The following is a 12946-nucleotide window of genomic DNA, read 5'->3' as shown; positions in this document are numbered from 1 at the left end:
TATGCCATCCGAATTGATTGAACCTCAATCCCAGATGCCCAAATGCACACATCATCTCCATATAAAGAGAATCTCAACCGAGAAGGCACACTTTTTTGCTGAATCAGTCATGACACAGTTGAAAAGAAAAGGGGCTGCGTATACGCTTCCCGTTGGCACTTCCTACTTGACTTCGTGTACAGCGCTGTTTTCCTTCGCTCGTCTGAATGAGTATTTTGCGACCTGATAATTTAGAGATCTACCGCAAAAACCAGCCAGACATTCAGAGTTCTAACATACTTAGCGAATGATTAGCGTGACTGACCTTTTGATGTCTAAGAACACGCGATCGTCAAACTTTCGCAGGCGCCGAGTCCATGCTCGATATACGTTACTATGTCAAGTATTGTACTTACTGTACATCTCTGTTTTCTAAAACTAGTTAAGGAGTTCCACAATACATCCGTTCTTTCACACCATCACTGAAGTCACGCATCAATCCATTTCGCAATTACAATACATAAACAAATTTTCAGACTGATGGGGCCGAAAGATTCAAGGCTCAAAGGTCCCTTAACCAGTTTCCAGATCAGAATGATTCGAGCGATTTCCAAGACACAGGTACAACTTCTTGTGCCATATATTGTTCTAAATATCTAAGAGAATAGTTGAGCCTGTTGGCCCAAGGGTTTTTAGTATATTGCGCGTAATTCCATCCGGTCCAAAAGCCAACCTTTAATTACATGACGCTATATAGCACATTGCAGCTCCCTTAATGTAAATACAGGGTCTCGTTGATGATGCTAGACCCAATAGCAGGTATTAATTTTCTGGTTAGCTAGCACAACAGAATTATCAAATAAGGCACATTGTGATAAAGAACCAGGCCTTCTGTTAAGTTAACAAAGTTCATCTGCAGCCCCTACTTCCCGTTTGTCCAAGACTATCCAGCAAGATGGCGAAATGGCACGCTCTGTACAGAGCGAGCCGCTAAATGCACGTATTGCAAGCCAAATTCTCGAAACAGGTGAGTGAGGAGATAACGTGCCATAAAATCTACGCCAGCGCAGTTTACCTATATTTTCTAGTCATCTGCACATTAAAATGTGAATTTTCTGAACATTATTTTTGTATGATTCTAGGCTGCGGCTGCGTCAATATGCCCTTTCCGAACGTCATTTGACGGCTCTTTGAGGTTCGTACGCTCCATCAACAAGAGCATAAGCTTTTGGAATCCAGACTTTTTTTTTTTGTACACCTGTTCCCATTACCCTGCGAAAATTCAGTGAAGTTTGCAACAGTCGCAAGTTTTTTTTTAGGCGGTACCGAAATGCTTTCTAGTTTGTCAGTTTGCTGGATCGCCTCATGTGATCATTTCACAAGTTAGGGTGGTTTACAAAGATGGGAAAATGGTGACTTCCCGAAGTATCCGCCTCTGTTGTCCATGCCACACCATTCACTAGATCCTCGGAACATAGGGTAACATCTGTGCAAATCTAGTGATTATACCCGCAGAGAAAAATTAGGGATCCATAATTTTTTATAGTGAAATTGCATTAACGCCGTACAGCATCCACTTCAAACTTTGTTCCTCCCGCAAACTTTTTTTTTCAGAGAAGCCAATGACACAGTTACAGTGGTATTGGCTTCAGTGGGCCTTTTTCAGGTCCGAACAGCGCCTTTAGTGGAGATAGCCGAAATCAAAACTGGGGGTCAGTGGCCTCCAATGTTGTCAGTAGAGAATATCGGGGGCTAGGCATTTTTCGTGATAATTCGCAAATGGTGCGATGAAAAAGGCACATTGCCAAACAACAATGCGCAGTGAATGGCCCAACATGGGATGGCACATCGATCACAGAAACGTCAGACTCTAGAGTTTTGCAGACAAGTAGCGCCACCTGTCGGCGCAGTTTTGGGTAGTGGAAAGCCCGACTCTCCTGTATAGTTTGAGGCGCAACCAGGTGCGACTAGCCCGTGCGAAACAGCGATCGAGCTTAATATTAGGTGTGCTTGCGTTTAGAACACTCAGAAAAAGAGCTACGAAGTTTTCTCCGCCAGTCAAACGCGTCACTGAACCACCATGAAATGCTTGCCGGTTCACTCACCAGAACGACAGCGAAAACAAGAGCAGACGCAACAGCCTCGGTGCTCTACAAAAAAAAAAAACCTCGGTAGACGCTACTGTTGCGTTGTGAATTGCCACGGACGCAAATGACTTCAGTTTTACCGATTTCCGTATATAGCTTTGGCGAAGCAGAACGGCGAGAGCGCTGGATACGGGCCATTGCGAACGTGTTCGGTAAACGAATGACTCGCGTAGCCGGTCGCAGGAGGAAATGTGATAATGTAGGTCTCCTGTTGTTGTTTTGAACAGCCTTGACCGAGAAACGCGGTAACTAATTAAGAAGCTCAACAGAGCCTCTGACCACGGTGGGCATCGTGGTCGCCTCCACATAGCATCGTGCACGTATAAGCTTTGAAGGCTCTAAGTTGCGGTTTTAACTAGGGAATGCGAACACGTACGTCATACAGGTAAATCGCGAAATGTTTGTCATAGCCACAATCATGTTTTTCTTGTCTATGCGATTGCCGGAGCTATCTCGATGGCCTCGGTCTTTCCTTTCCTTGTTCACTAATTCCTTTCGTTGTTCACTAAGAAAGTGGACACGCGTATATCGCCATTCGCAGTACGTATACAAACGGAAGACAACCGTCAACAGAACATTTTAGGATGCGCCATAAAAAATAACATTCTAACGCACAGGAAGCGATAGAAGTATTGAGAACGCAACTGCAAAGGCGAAAATCACCGGGTCCATTCGAGCCGGATAAAGCGAGCTTCATACCACTGATCGTAAAATACATTTCTCCTATACGCACTTTATCGCTTTGGCATCATGTGCATGCTCAAATTTAACTCACTTACGGGCGCTGCAGAACGAACGATAAAGTACTTGCCTCGAACTCGATGTCATGCGATGCTCGAGCGTGCACTTGAATTTCGAGTCGCAAGCACACCGAAATAAATGAAGCATCTTTTGCATTGTACCCACAGTTCGCTTTTATGAGCTTCCTACTTTAGTGAAGCGAGGTTGGATTGATGTAAGGAGCTTGCCAGGTCTTTGATTTTCAGTAAACCGCGCCTCAACAGCAACAAACGAGGAGGGCCTATGCACGCTCGCTTGCAGACGGCTCCCTTTGCACTACCCAGTTATGGCCAGGGCGGCGATGAGGGCGCTGGTGGCGACGTTTCTCGCAGCGCCGCCTGGGAAGAGTCTGACATCTATACGCGAAGGCATGCCATGTTTTTAGCTTTTCCTAAGACGCCTACGAGATACATCTTAAACATGAACAAGAAAACAACAGATTTGCGCTCACATTGAATCGTATGCAACATCACGACTTTACGCGTGGGACTGCCTGTACTAAAAGTATCACAAATTAAACTAGAAACCAGCGAAGATAATGAAGTGTGAGCGACATTCATTCGACCAGCATTGAAGCGTACGACAGTTCGAGAAAACGCGTCTTGTTGTTTTGTGCTTGAAATATGACAAGTCGGCGCCTGGGGGTACGTTATCCAGTTCCATTGTATAGACACCATGATTATTAATCTAAATCTGCGATCAGATTAGTCATCGTGACTTCTATGCCTTTATGAACCCCAAGTGGTCAAAATTTCCGGAGCCCTCCACTACGGCGTCTCTCAATCATATGGTGGTTTTGAGACGTTAAACCCCAAATATCAATCAATTCTATGCCTTTCTGAAACTTTTAACCAAAAATATAGTAAGTGAGGTTAATCTTGCAAGCAGAGAAACAATAACTTGAAAAAAAAGAAAGCTTCGCGCAAAACGATTTTCCTACACGAGAACCGAAAATAAACGATTGGTTTTGTTTTACTTCGAACAGCCGCTGAAATCCGGTTTGGTTGCACACCTGGCATACAAAGAAAATTCCCTACCACCTGCAAGCTAAGTTAATCTCAGATGGTTGCTCAGTGTGACAATGACACGCAATCTATAAGCATTCATTGTAACGCATGCGGTAAGAAAAGAAAAGAAAGAACCACGTGCAATTGTCGGCATCAACCATATCTATGTTCGACAATAAGAGAGCGCGCGGCTCCGGCTATGCGAAATACAGGGCACACATGAGGACAGGCAAAGGGGGAAGTTTTACGAAACCAAGATGATGCACTTTTCGGAAATTTTAACATATTGCTTCACACAATACGGGCCAAGCCGAATAATCACCGACGCACTGGTTAGATGGACAGTACTATAGCGGTCCCATCGTACGCTACAGTCAGAAGCAGTGCAGTCACTAATCCCGGTCGCACGTTGAACAGTGGCTGCACGACGTCTCACACACCACGTTAAGTGTACGCTAGCACTCGAAGCCTTGTACACGTATAAAAACACCGCGAGAACGACGTTTACGCTAAGAGGGTGGTTGCACGTGCAACCACCGCTGCCTTATTTTTTGTCACACACGACGGAAGGAGCTGTGACTCTTGTGCTCCGACCATCTACTCCTCCAATCAATTCGGTCGGCGCATACTTTCGACTGCGTGACAGAAGCACGCAAACAAGATGCGCTTAACGGCAACCGCAGTAAACACCGGAAAGCAGCGGTTAAGCCAGTGAAAATGCTCGCGTAGAAAGGCAAGAAACACGGGGACGAGCGGGATGCAATAAAACGGAAGCTTCCCGCTTCCGCTAATCGCGCGTCGAGCTCGGTTACCTGTCCGTCAGGTCGATGTGCCCGCGGTGGCATCAACCCTTCCACGCGGGCCCCTAATGGTCCTCCGAAAGGCCGCCGGAGTCGGCCGCTCCGTTCGCTGCGGCGAACACACACTCACACACACAAAAAAAACGCCGCCCACCGACCTTCGACGCAGTCACGCAGCAGCCAGACGCTCGGCTCAGTAGCTAAACAAAGCAAACAAGACCCGGCAGCCGGCGACGCGGGGCTCAAGATAGCGCCGCCGGCTGGCGCACCGTCAGACAGCCTCGGCGAGCGGGAAAAACAAAATCAGCTCAGCTGCAGGGAGTCACTCATCACCGGCGGGACGTTTCAACGCACCCTTTTCGGCCTTGACACCATGCCGCAGGGGTGGAGTGAGTGCCGGTTGCACCCGATCGAGGAACGCGAAGGGGGAATCCACGCTCGCCTCTGTAGAAGGAACTGCATGCTCAATCGACTCCATTAGACGACGCGATGGGAACAAAGCGAGCTCCGCGGCCTTGTATATCAGTAACTTCAGAGATCCAATCGGGCAGCTCAAACGCGCATGAAATTCAGAATTCCTCCAGAAGAAACGGCAACCTCTTTCACCATTAATGCAAAACGATATACACATCCGAGTATGTTCAAAGCATTAGCGAGTGTCGCTCATCACAATGCACATTATCGAGTGTTATTTACGTGAAACACAAACACAACATCATGAGTCAATCAGCAGCTCACGTACGCACTCAAGACTGACTGGCAAGCTCAAGCTCGCACTACTGCGGGTTAGCCAAACTAGCCGCGCACCGTCTGTAAAGAACGGCCATCAGGATTCCATCAGTCGCAAATCTGCTCTAGCTATAGGCTTTAACGGACACGTGCAGCAAGTTTAAAATATTCGAAAAAAAATTGTGTTCACGAATAGTCACAACACAATTCCTTATTACAAAGTTTGGAATATTCACGTATAAAGAGTCTTTATTATTATTTTTTAATTCGGTTGTTATCTGCGAAGTCGTTTCATAGAGCAGACTCCATTTTATGCCGCAAATGATGACGAAGGAACGCACAAGCGCAACGCGGGTAATTTTAATAAGATATTCAGAGACACTAACACGTTTCTTAGACATTTTCTCTTTAAGTCGACACCCTTTCTGGACTAGTCCCGAAAATTGTGTCCATCATGTAATGAAATATCTGAACGCTGAAAGGTCGTAATGTATTGTTTGGTCTACCACTGAAAATAAGTTTAGTTCACGCACAAAGGACAGCAATAATTGATTGATTGATTTGTGGGGTTTAACGTCCCAAAACCACCATATGATTATGAGAGACGCCGTAGTGGAGGGCTCCGGAAATTTTGACCACCTGGGGTTCTTTAACGTGCACCCAAATCTGAGCTCACGGGCCTCGACATTTCCGCCTCCATCGGAAATGCAGCCGCCGCAGCCGGGATCTGAAGACAGCAATAATTGAGAAACGTACGAAAGAACAGACACCTACCAGTGTCTTTCGTTTCGCTCCTGTCCACGTTTTTTTGTTTGTTTTACCTTACTCTGCAAATTTACGAAGTAAAGGTCTACAGCTCTTGAACCCACGGTCAAAAGCATCGCAGAAAGAAAAAAATCACAGCATATCCACGGAGTGAATGATGATGAGTGAGGCGAAGCGTCCGTCCGTCCGTCCGTCCATCCATCCATCCATCCATCCATCGATCCATCCATCCATCCATCCATCCATCCATCCATCCATCCATCCATCCGTCCGTCCGTCCGTCCGCCCGTCCGTCTGTCTGTCTGTCTGTATATCCCTTCGTCTGCCTTTCTATCCGTCCATCCGTCCATCTAGTGAACACTCCAAGTACCGCCATCTCGCATCATTTCATCATGTATTCATCACATACAAGTGACGCCATCCAGCGGATATTATAAGGACTAAACAAGAGCTGGCCATTACTACGAACACGAGACGCACAGCACACGGTGGAAAAAGCTTCACCCCTTAAAAAAAAATCGTCACCCAAGCACAAATGGCTAACCATCGAAAGCTTAAACGTGCGGCAACGGTGTTTAGCGGTGGGTTCAGCCCGACGTGGCACTGAAGCCTTTCACAATTACTGGTTCACACTATGTCACAATGTTCGCAATAGCCTCTCACAATATGTTCGTGCTTCTTAATGAGGTTAAACACACGTTTGGCTGACGTTTCTCACAGTGTTTATTTCACGTGCCGTAAATCGCATGACCACGGTCATGGAGCAGTGTAATGAGCGGTTAAAGGTGTTTCTAAATCCGTTAATCACATTGGTTGTTCTTGCACGACAGGCGGTCCCAGACGTCGCAGCCGAAGTCAAAATGCTGCGCTGGAGAAACCCCCGCCGAAAGTGGGCGTTCGCCTCGGTGGACGCACTCCCACAGTCACAACGTTGACGCTGTCGTGGCCGCAACAGCACGGCGTAGTTACAGTAGCGTAGTTGCAAATAGCGTTTGACATCGCCAGATAACTCGGCGGCGTGGTTTTCAGGATCCACCTGCCACCGGCGCTTGCATTTCCGTTCGCAATTTATCGCATCTTTGAAGGCTCCCAAATCACCGGTACGCAGTTCCTGCCGGCACTCGGCCTCCATAGCGTGTTTTTGAGCCCGGACTCCACCATCGGCCCGGCGAATGCGAACCCTCTCACGTTTCCACGGTCAGCGCTCTTCTAGAGTTTTCCGTGGCATATCCATGTGGGAGGATACGGGAGAAACTCACGCGTGCCCGGCGCGACGGAATCATCGAGGAAGGAGAGGGTATGGACGGCTTACGTCACTAACGACGTAGCCAATGGCACGCGTGCTTGGGTAGGACGCTGCAAACGACGTAACTTATAACACAGGCAATGGAGACCACTCGAGACACCATGCACTGCCGGAGGGTTTGTAGTTTCTCCTAGCCATATACAGCTTTCGCTGCCCCGCCCCCAAACAAACAAACAAAAGTAACCATTGCGTAATCCTCAACCTGCATCAGGTTCAGATGTGGTATGAGCGGATGATTTAAGTATTGCGGACGCGCCAGAGACACGCAGTTTGGGAAGCTGCACGAAACCGCAGTCTGGCGACATACGGGGACCGGTGAAGCACGTAGCCTAAATAATCGGTCGAAGATGACAGCGAGGGAGGGGACTCACCAACAAATGCGCGTCCAATCAGCGAAGGTCACGGAGAACCAAAGCAGTCGTCATCAGACCGCATAGTAGGAAGAGCACATGTGCCCAAACTTAGCAAATGGCGGCTCATCGCGGGCGGCTGTCGCCGAGAGCATTCGGAGGGAGGAGCCAGTGAAAAAAGAAATGCCAGTAATAAATCTCCATCCACACGGCGATCGCCCCACATAACAAGGCGTCCAATGGGGGCGAGCTACCATTACAGATCGGCCGACTGCGAGCCGAGCCGCAGTGTCGCGCGTGCAGGGGCCGTTTTTCATTCGGTCAGTGAGTGGCTTATGTGCAGGAGCTAATCCCGAGGGCTTTGCCACCGCGCACAGCCAAGGTCAGTGCGCACACCAGCTCAACGACGGGATCACACGATGCAGCAGGGGTTTACGTCAACGGCACGTCGCGTCCAACCGCCGCGTACTATACTGATTAATTCGTTTGCGGCGGCTGTCCGGCAAAGCGGGCAAGCATTCCGAAAGTACGAATCGACCGGGACGCTGGCGCTCTATGCGAAGGAACCAAACGCGCGAAATGGAGATCGCATCACCGGCCTGCTCGAGTCCGTGTAGCGGTACTCGGACGAAGCAAGGCAAGCCGACAAACCGGGTCTCAAGGAGCGAACGGGCAGATCGTCACACGAACGTCGCCGGGTCACGCTGCCATCGAACGCCGATTGGAAGGCACACGATGTCAACAGCTTCCCCCTGTGGGAACCGGAGGCATTCGTTTCCGGGGAAATCCCCCAGTTTTGACGGTACTGTGTACGTGATTAAACACATATTTGACATTAAAGGGGCTATGACACGGTCACCTAGCAATTTGTGGTTTTCAGCGAACGCTATGTAGAGGGTCCGTTGCAGTTCCAAGCTGAATAAGTCATATCGAGTTCACGCGCAGCTAATCCCGGAACAACATCGTTCGCCGAAATGCAGAAGCTCGCACTACTGACACCTATAGCTCCTTGTTACGTCACGACTCGCGAGTGCGCCAGCGTTGCCCGACTCTCAGACCATTGGCGTGTTTTATAAATATATTAAGTTATAAACTAAGTTCTCCACTAAATGCACTAAAATATCGCCAGCTTATTTGCGAGTGCACAAGAATCAAACCACACAACACAGATCATGATCGAAAATTTTGTGTCATGGCCCCTTCAAGATGGCATTAAAGAAACGGCTTTTTTTTTTTTCAGTGGGGCAACGCGTTACAAGTAAACAAACGAGAATTAAGTGTGTTGAGCGGTTACGTCACGCGGCATGGTGGGAGTCCATTCATTTACTTTTATAGGGGACACAAACGACAATGATGGCTTGCACTGGACTCCATCATTGCAGATAAATTTGTGTTTCAAAGCGCACGCCTGGTGTTGGAAGGTGTAGAGTTCAGTGGTCCCTAAAGACGGCGCGCATCCTCATAATGAACGGGATCTACATACTTAGGCTATTAGCTGTTAAGCAAATGCTTACACTACTACCACTACTACTACTAATAATAATAATAATAATAATAATAATAATAATTAACCTCGCACGCAGAGTAAATTCAACGAAACTTTGGAAACAGAGGCGTCACCCTGCGCTTTGGCGTGCTGTTACGTCCCATTTAAGAAGAGGATAGCGAGAAAACACATTAAGTTAGCAATCATAGTCAACCAAAAGCCCACAACCGGAATGTCTAGCAAACAACTAGAAGCCAGATCTTCGCAAAAAAAGCACAAATAACGATCGTTAGCCGTGTGTGAACCTGTGGTGTATGCGTGTCCACGAGATGAGGTCGTGTCGCCGCGTTGCCTCTCTCTCACACCTGTAGAAAGCGAATGAAACGAACGAGAGGGTCGTTCAGGAACCGGCAGCGAGAGAGAGGAGGAGGGGGCAATGGTAAAGCTATAGACACATAAACAGCAGCGAAATGGCCTATTTATATATATTTATTGTACGGCCAAGTGGGGGGGGGGGGGGAGAGCGGTCGAGGAGGGCGCAGTGGGCCGTTACGACCAGCACGTGTCGTCAGGCGAGAAAGCAGTGTCGCGAAGTAGTGCAGCGGATCCTTCTCAAGGTCGAATCACCGTTAGAACCACACACAAGAAGAGTCTGAAACAAAATAATGAAAATGAACAGCCACAAGAGGAGTGCATGAGCGACAAAACGTGAACACGAAAATGAGAGAACGGACTACAGAGTAAGGGAGCGAGTAATATTATCCCCGAATCGAGGGCGCACCCAGCTCCGGAGAAACAGCGAGTATAGGCAGTAGCCGTGAGGCAGCAATTAACCGCAGAGCACGGCGATCACACGAGCACGCATACGAGCTGCTGGCTTCCGCTAATCGCGGGGGTATAAACGGCTCGGACACTTCCGATGGGCTGCCGGGACAAAGCCGAAACAGCCGCTTGCAACCGCCACCATCGCGACCTGCGGATTCCCCGCAGTGCAGGCGAGCTAGCCGGGCTGCCAAACTGCAGGAGACCCGCAGCGCACACGCGAGTGCGCCTGTTCTGAAAATGAAGCCTAGATTTGTTAGATGCGAAGCAGCTCTTTTGACTTGCCTGTGTAACGCTGTCCCTCCGTCCACACCCCACTGCGCATGCTCGCGCCGGCCCAGGAGATGGCATCCACAAAACTGTCGCTCCCCTTCCCCTCTCTCGCCTCGCAAGGCCGACGCAGACAGCGTCTGCTAGTAAAAAAAAAACCGACTGCTCGCGATGCACAACCGATCACTAGTCACCCCGCATATGTAGGCACTGGATCGAGCGTTCGGAATTAACTCAAAAGCGTCTTTACTTGGCTTTCGCTTGATGAGCGCCACCGTCAACGTCACCGCCAGCGTAAGCGTTAGCGCCACCTACTTCGCATCTACACATGCTTCCCTTCAGCGGGAGATGAATGTATGGAATAACATTTATTATTGTCCTGCAAAAAGCACGCGAACGCGCTCAGGGCTCCCACGTATAGGGACTTATACCCCTGTCACACGGCCACCACCGAACTCCGTTGAACACCGTCAACGTAAATCTCCCCTAGGGGGTTCGACGGAGAAGGAGTTGTGGCAGTGTCACACGGCAACGACAAGGTTGCAACAGTTGCCGTGAGGGGGCTCAGCTGGCGCTGTTTGATTTTCGGAAAAGCATTCTAATTTAATCTCTATTGATTTCTTTGTGAATCCTTGTTATGCGGTTTTTACAAAAAAGCACTATTAAGTAAGTATGCGACTGACGAACCATTAAAAATAATTTCAAATAAAAACGCATTTGCTAAATGTAGCAATGCTGCTAGTGACGCTGGCCACATTGTGCTTTTTGTTGTTTTCTTGCCGGTATACATGCTTGGTACGAAAATTCTTATGCTTCCTTGCCTCGTGAGCGCACATTTTGTGTTCTTCAGCCATGAGTGACACAGCGGACGACGTGAGGAAGTGGTACCATATTGCGCGAGTAATGACGTTTATCGGCTGGCGCCGGTCGGCCCGACTCGTGAGGCACGGTGTGTAGGGCATCGGTGTTGAGAGTAAGTGAACTCTGGCGAGCGTAAATATATGTAAACAAACACGCATTGTGAATGAGTACTACAACGAAAGAGCGTTTAATATTGCCATAATGTATTATTCTTTCACTGCGGCCACTTAGTGTTCGAAATTTTTCTCTGACTTCTAGACTGCTGGGGACGAGAGTACCTCATTTCGCTGCGAAGGGAGATCGTTGAACGTCCTTTGCGAAATGCTCCGTTTACCTCCGTTTGCGTAAGGGTGGCCGTGTGACACGGACCGCATCTTCGTTGTCGTAAGGACGAGGGAGTTAAACGGTCTTCGCGGGTGCCCGTGTGACAGGGGTATTAGAGGCCTAGCCTAACAACCGCATCGCGGGCTTGCTGGACGGCCCCTTTCTGGTCGGCTAGGCTGTAGCTACGCAAGGCAGCCGCCCACGTCGCCAAAGTAGCATCGGGGTTAACATCGTTATGGTCCACGCTTTCTTATTCTTTTTTTTTCTAGCGCAACTCTTCGGCGCCCGTTAAGGCCTGGCCCCATTTGCCCGTTGCAACACGTGACTTTCTGACGCGGCGCCACTCTCTCACTGGGGAGACGGAAGGTACGTGCCTACGCCTAGAGAAGCGAAGTGCGAAAAAAAAAATCAGGACAATTCCGAGAAAATTCCTTTTTTTTCGCTTTTTTTCCGTACAGTTGGAAAAATTGCCCCAAGCTACCGTGGGGTAAAACGTACAGAGATATAGCTTGGGCAAAAACCAGCGTGGGTGGGTGGGTGGTGTAAGTGGCGGTGGTGGGTGGTGGTGGCGGTTCAAAGGTTTGTTTGGATAGCTCACCGAAGTTTGGAGTTGGCTGGTATACCACCGCAATGTGTAACTTCGTTGCAGTTTCTCTACCTTCTCGATTCCTACCTATTTTAAGTATTCTCTTCTTAGCATTCTTCCCTCATTGCAAAAAAAAAGAAAAACGGTAGGAAAAAGAAAATGGAACCTCGCGATGAACAAAAAAAAAACAGGGTGTGTCTGTGTGCTACAGAAGCGACATTCCGAGAAGTGAATTTGTCTTCTTCAAGAGTAAAACTGTTCTAGCCTCAAAAAAAAAAAAAAAACGTCCACTTGTCGAAACGTCAGCTAAAGCACACAACCACTTTTTAAGGATTTTTTTTTTCATTCCTTCATCACTATAATTCGTAAGTTATCCGCTGATTCAACGCACCTCAAATCACGGCATATAGTGCAATCGTCAAAATGGCTGACGGCTGATTGGGCGAACGAGTTGGCGATTCACGATTACGAGCGCATAACGTAGACAAAACTGTCCGTGTCTTCGTTAGTCTTTGTCTACGCGCCTCGTATTTCAAGCAATCATGCAATGCACCCATGCGCGCTGAAAGGTCCATTCATCCCTTTCGACCACGCCATGGTTTCGACCAACGCGTCGAAGGCTGAGCCGAGGCCCCTAAACTATTGAAAGCCCAGTGATTAGAGGCATGTGTAAACAGACGAATAATTTTCTTTCGACGATTTTCCAACACATTCTTCAGCGTTCACAGGCAGGG

General features: G+C 48.5%; 1 protein-coding gene across 5 annotated transcripts in view; it reads right to left on the bottom strand.

Moving 5' to 3' along the window:
- Ae2 (anion exchange protein Ae2) overlaps positions 1-12946 on the bottom strand; it is a 289588-nt gene that overhangs the window by 195811 nt on the left and 80831 nt on the right. Inside the window, exon 1 of one of the 5 annotated variants that reach the window (XM_075881987.1) lies at positions 4726-4845. The exons of the other annotated variants lie outside the window; for them this stretch is intronic. The gene's annotated coding sequence lies outside the window, so the exon portion shown is untranslated. Of the gene's footprint in view, positions 1-4725; positions 4846-12946 lie in introns of those variants that run through there. 5 annotated transcript variants of the gene reach the window in all.

Source organism: Rhipicephalus microplus, chromosome X, assembly GCF_043290135.1.
Source record: "Rhipicephalus microplus isolate Deutch F79 chromosome X, USDA_Rmic, whole genome shotgun sequence".
NCBI classification, from domain to species: Eukaryota; Metazoa; Arthropoda; class Arachnida; order Ixodida; family Ixodidae; genus Rhipicephalus; species Rhipicephalus microplus.
This window is presented reverse-complemented; position numbering and strand designations above follow the sequence as displayed.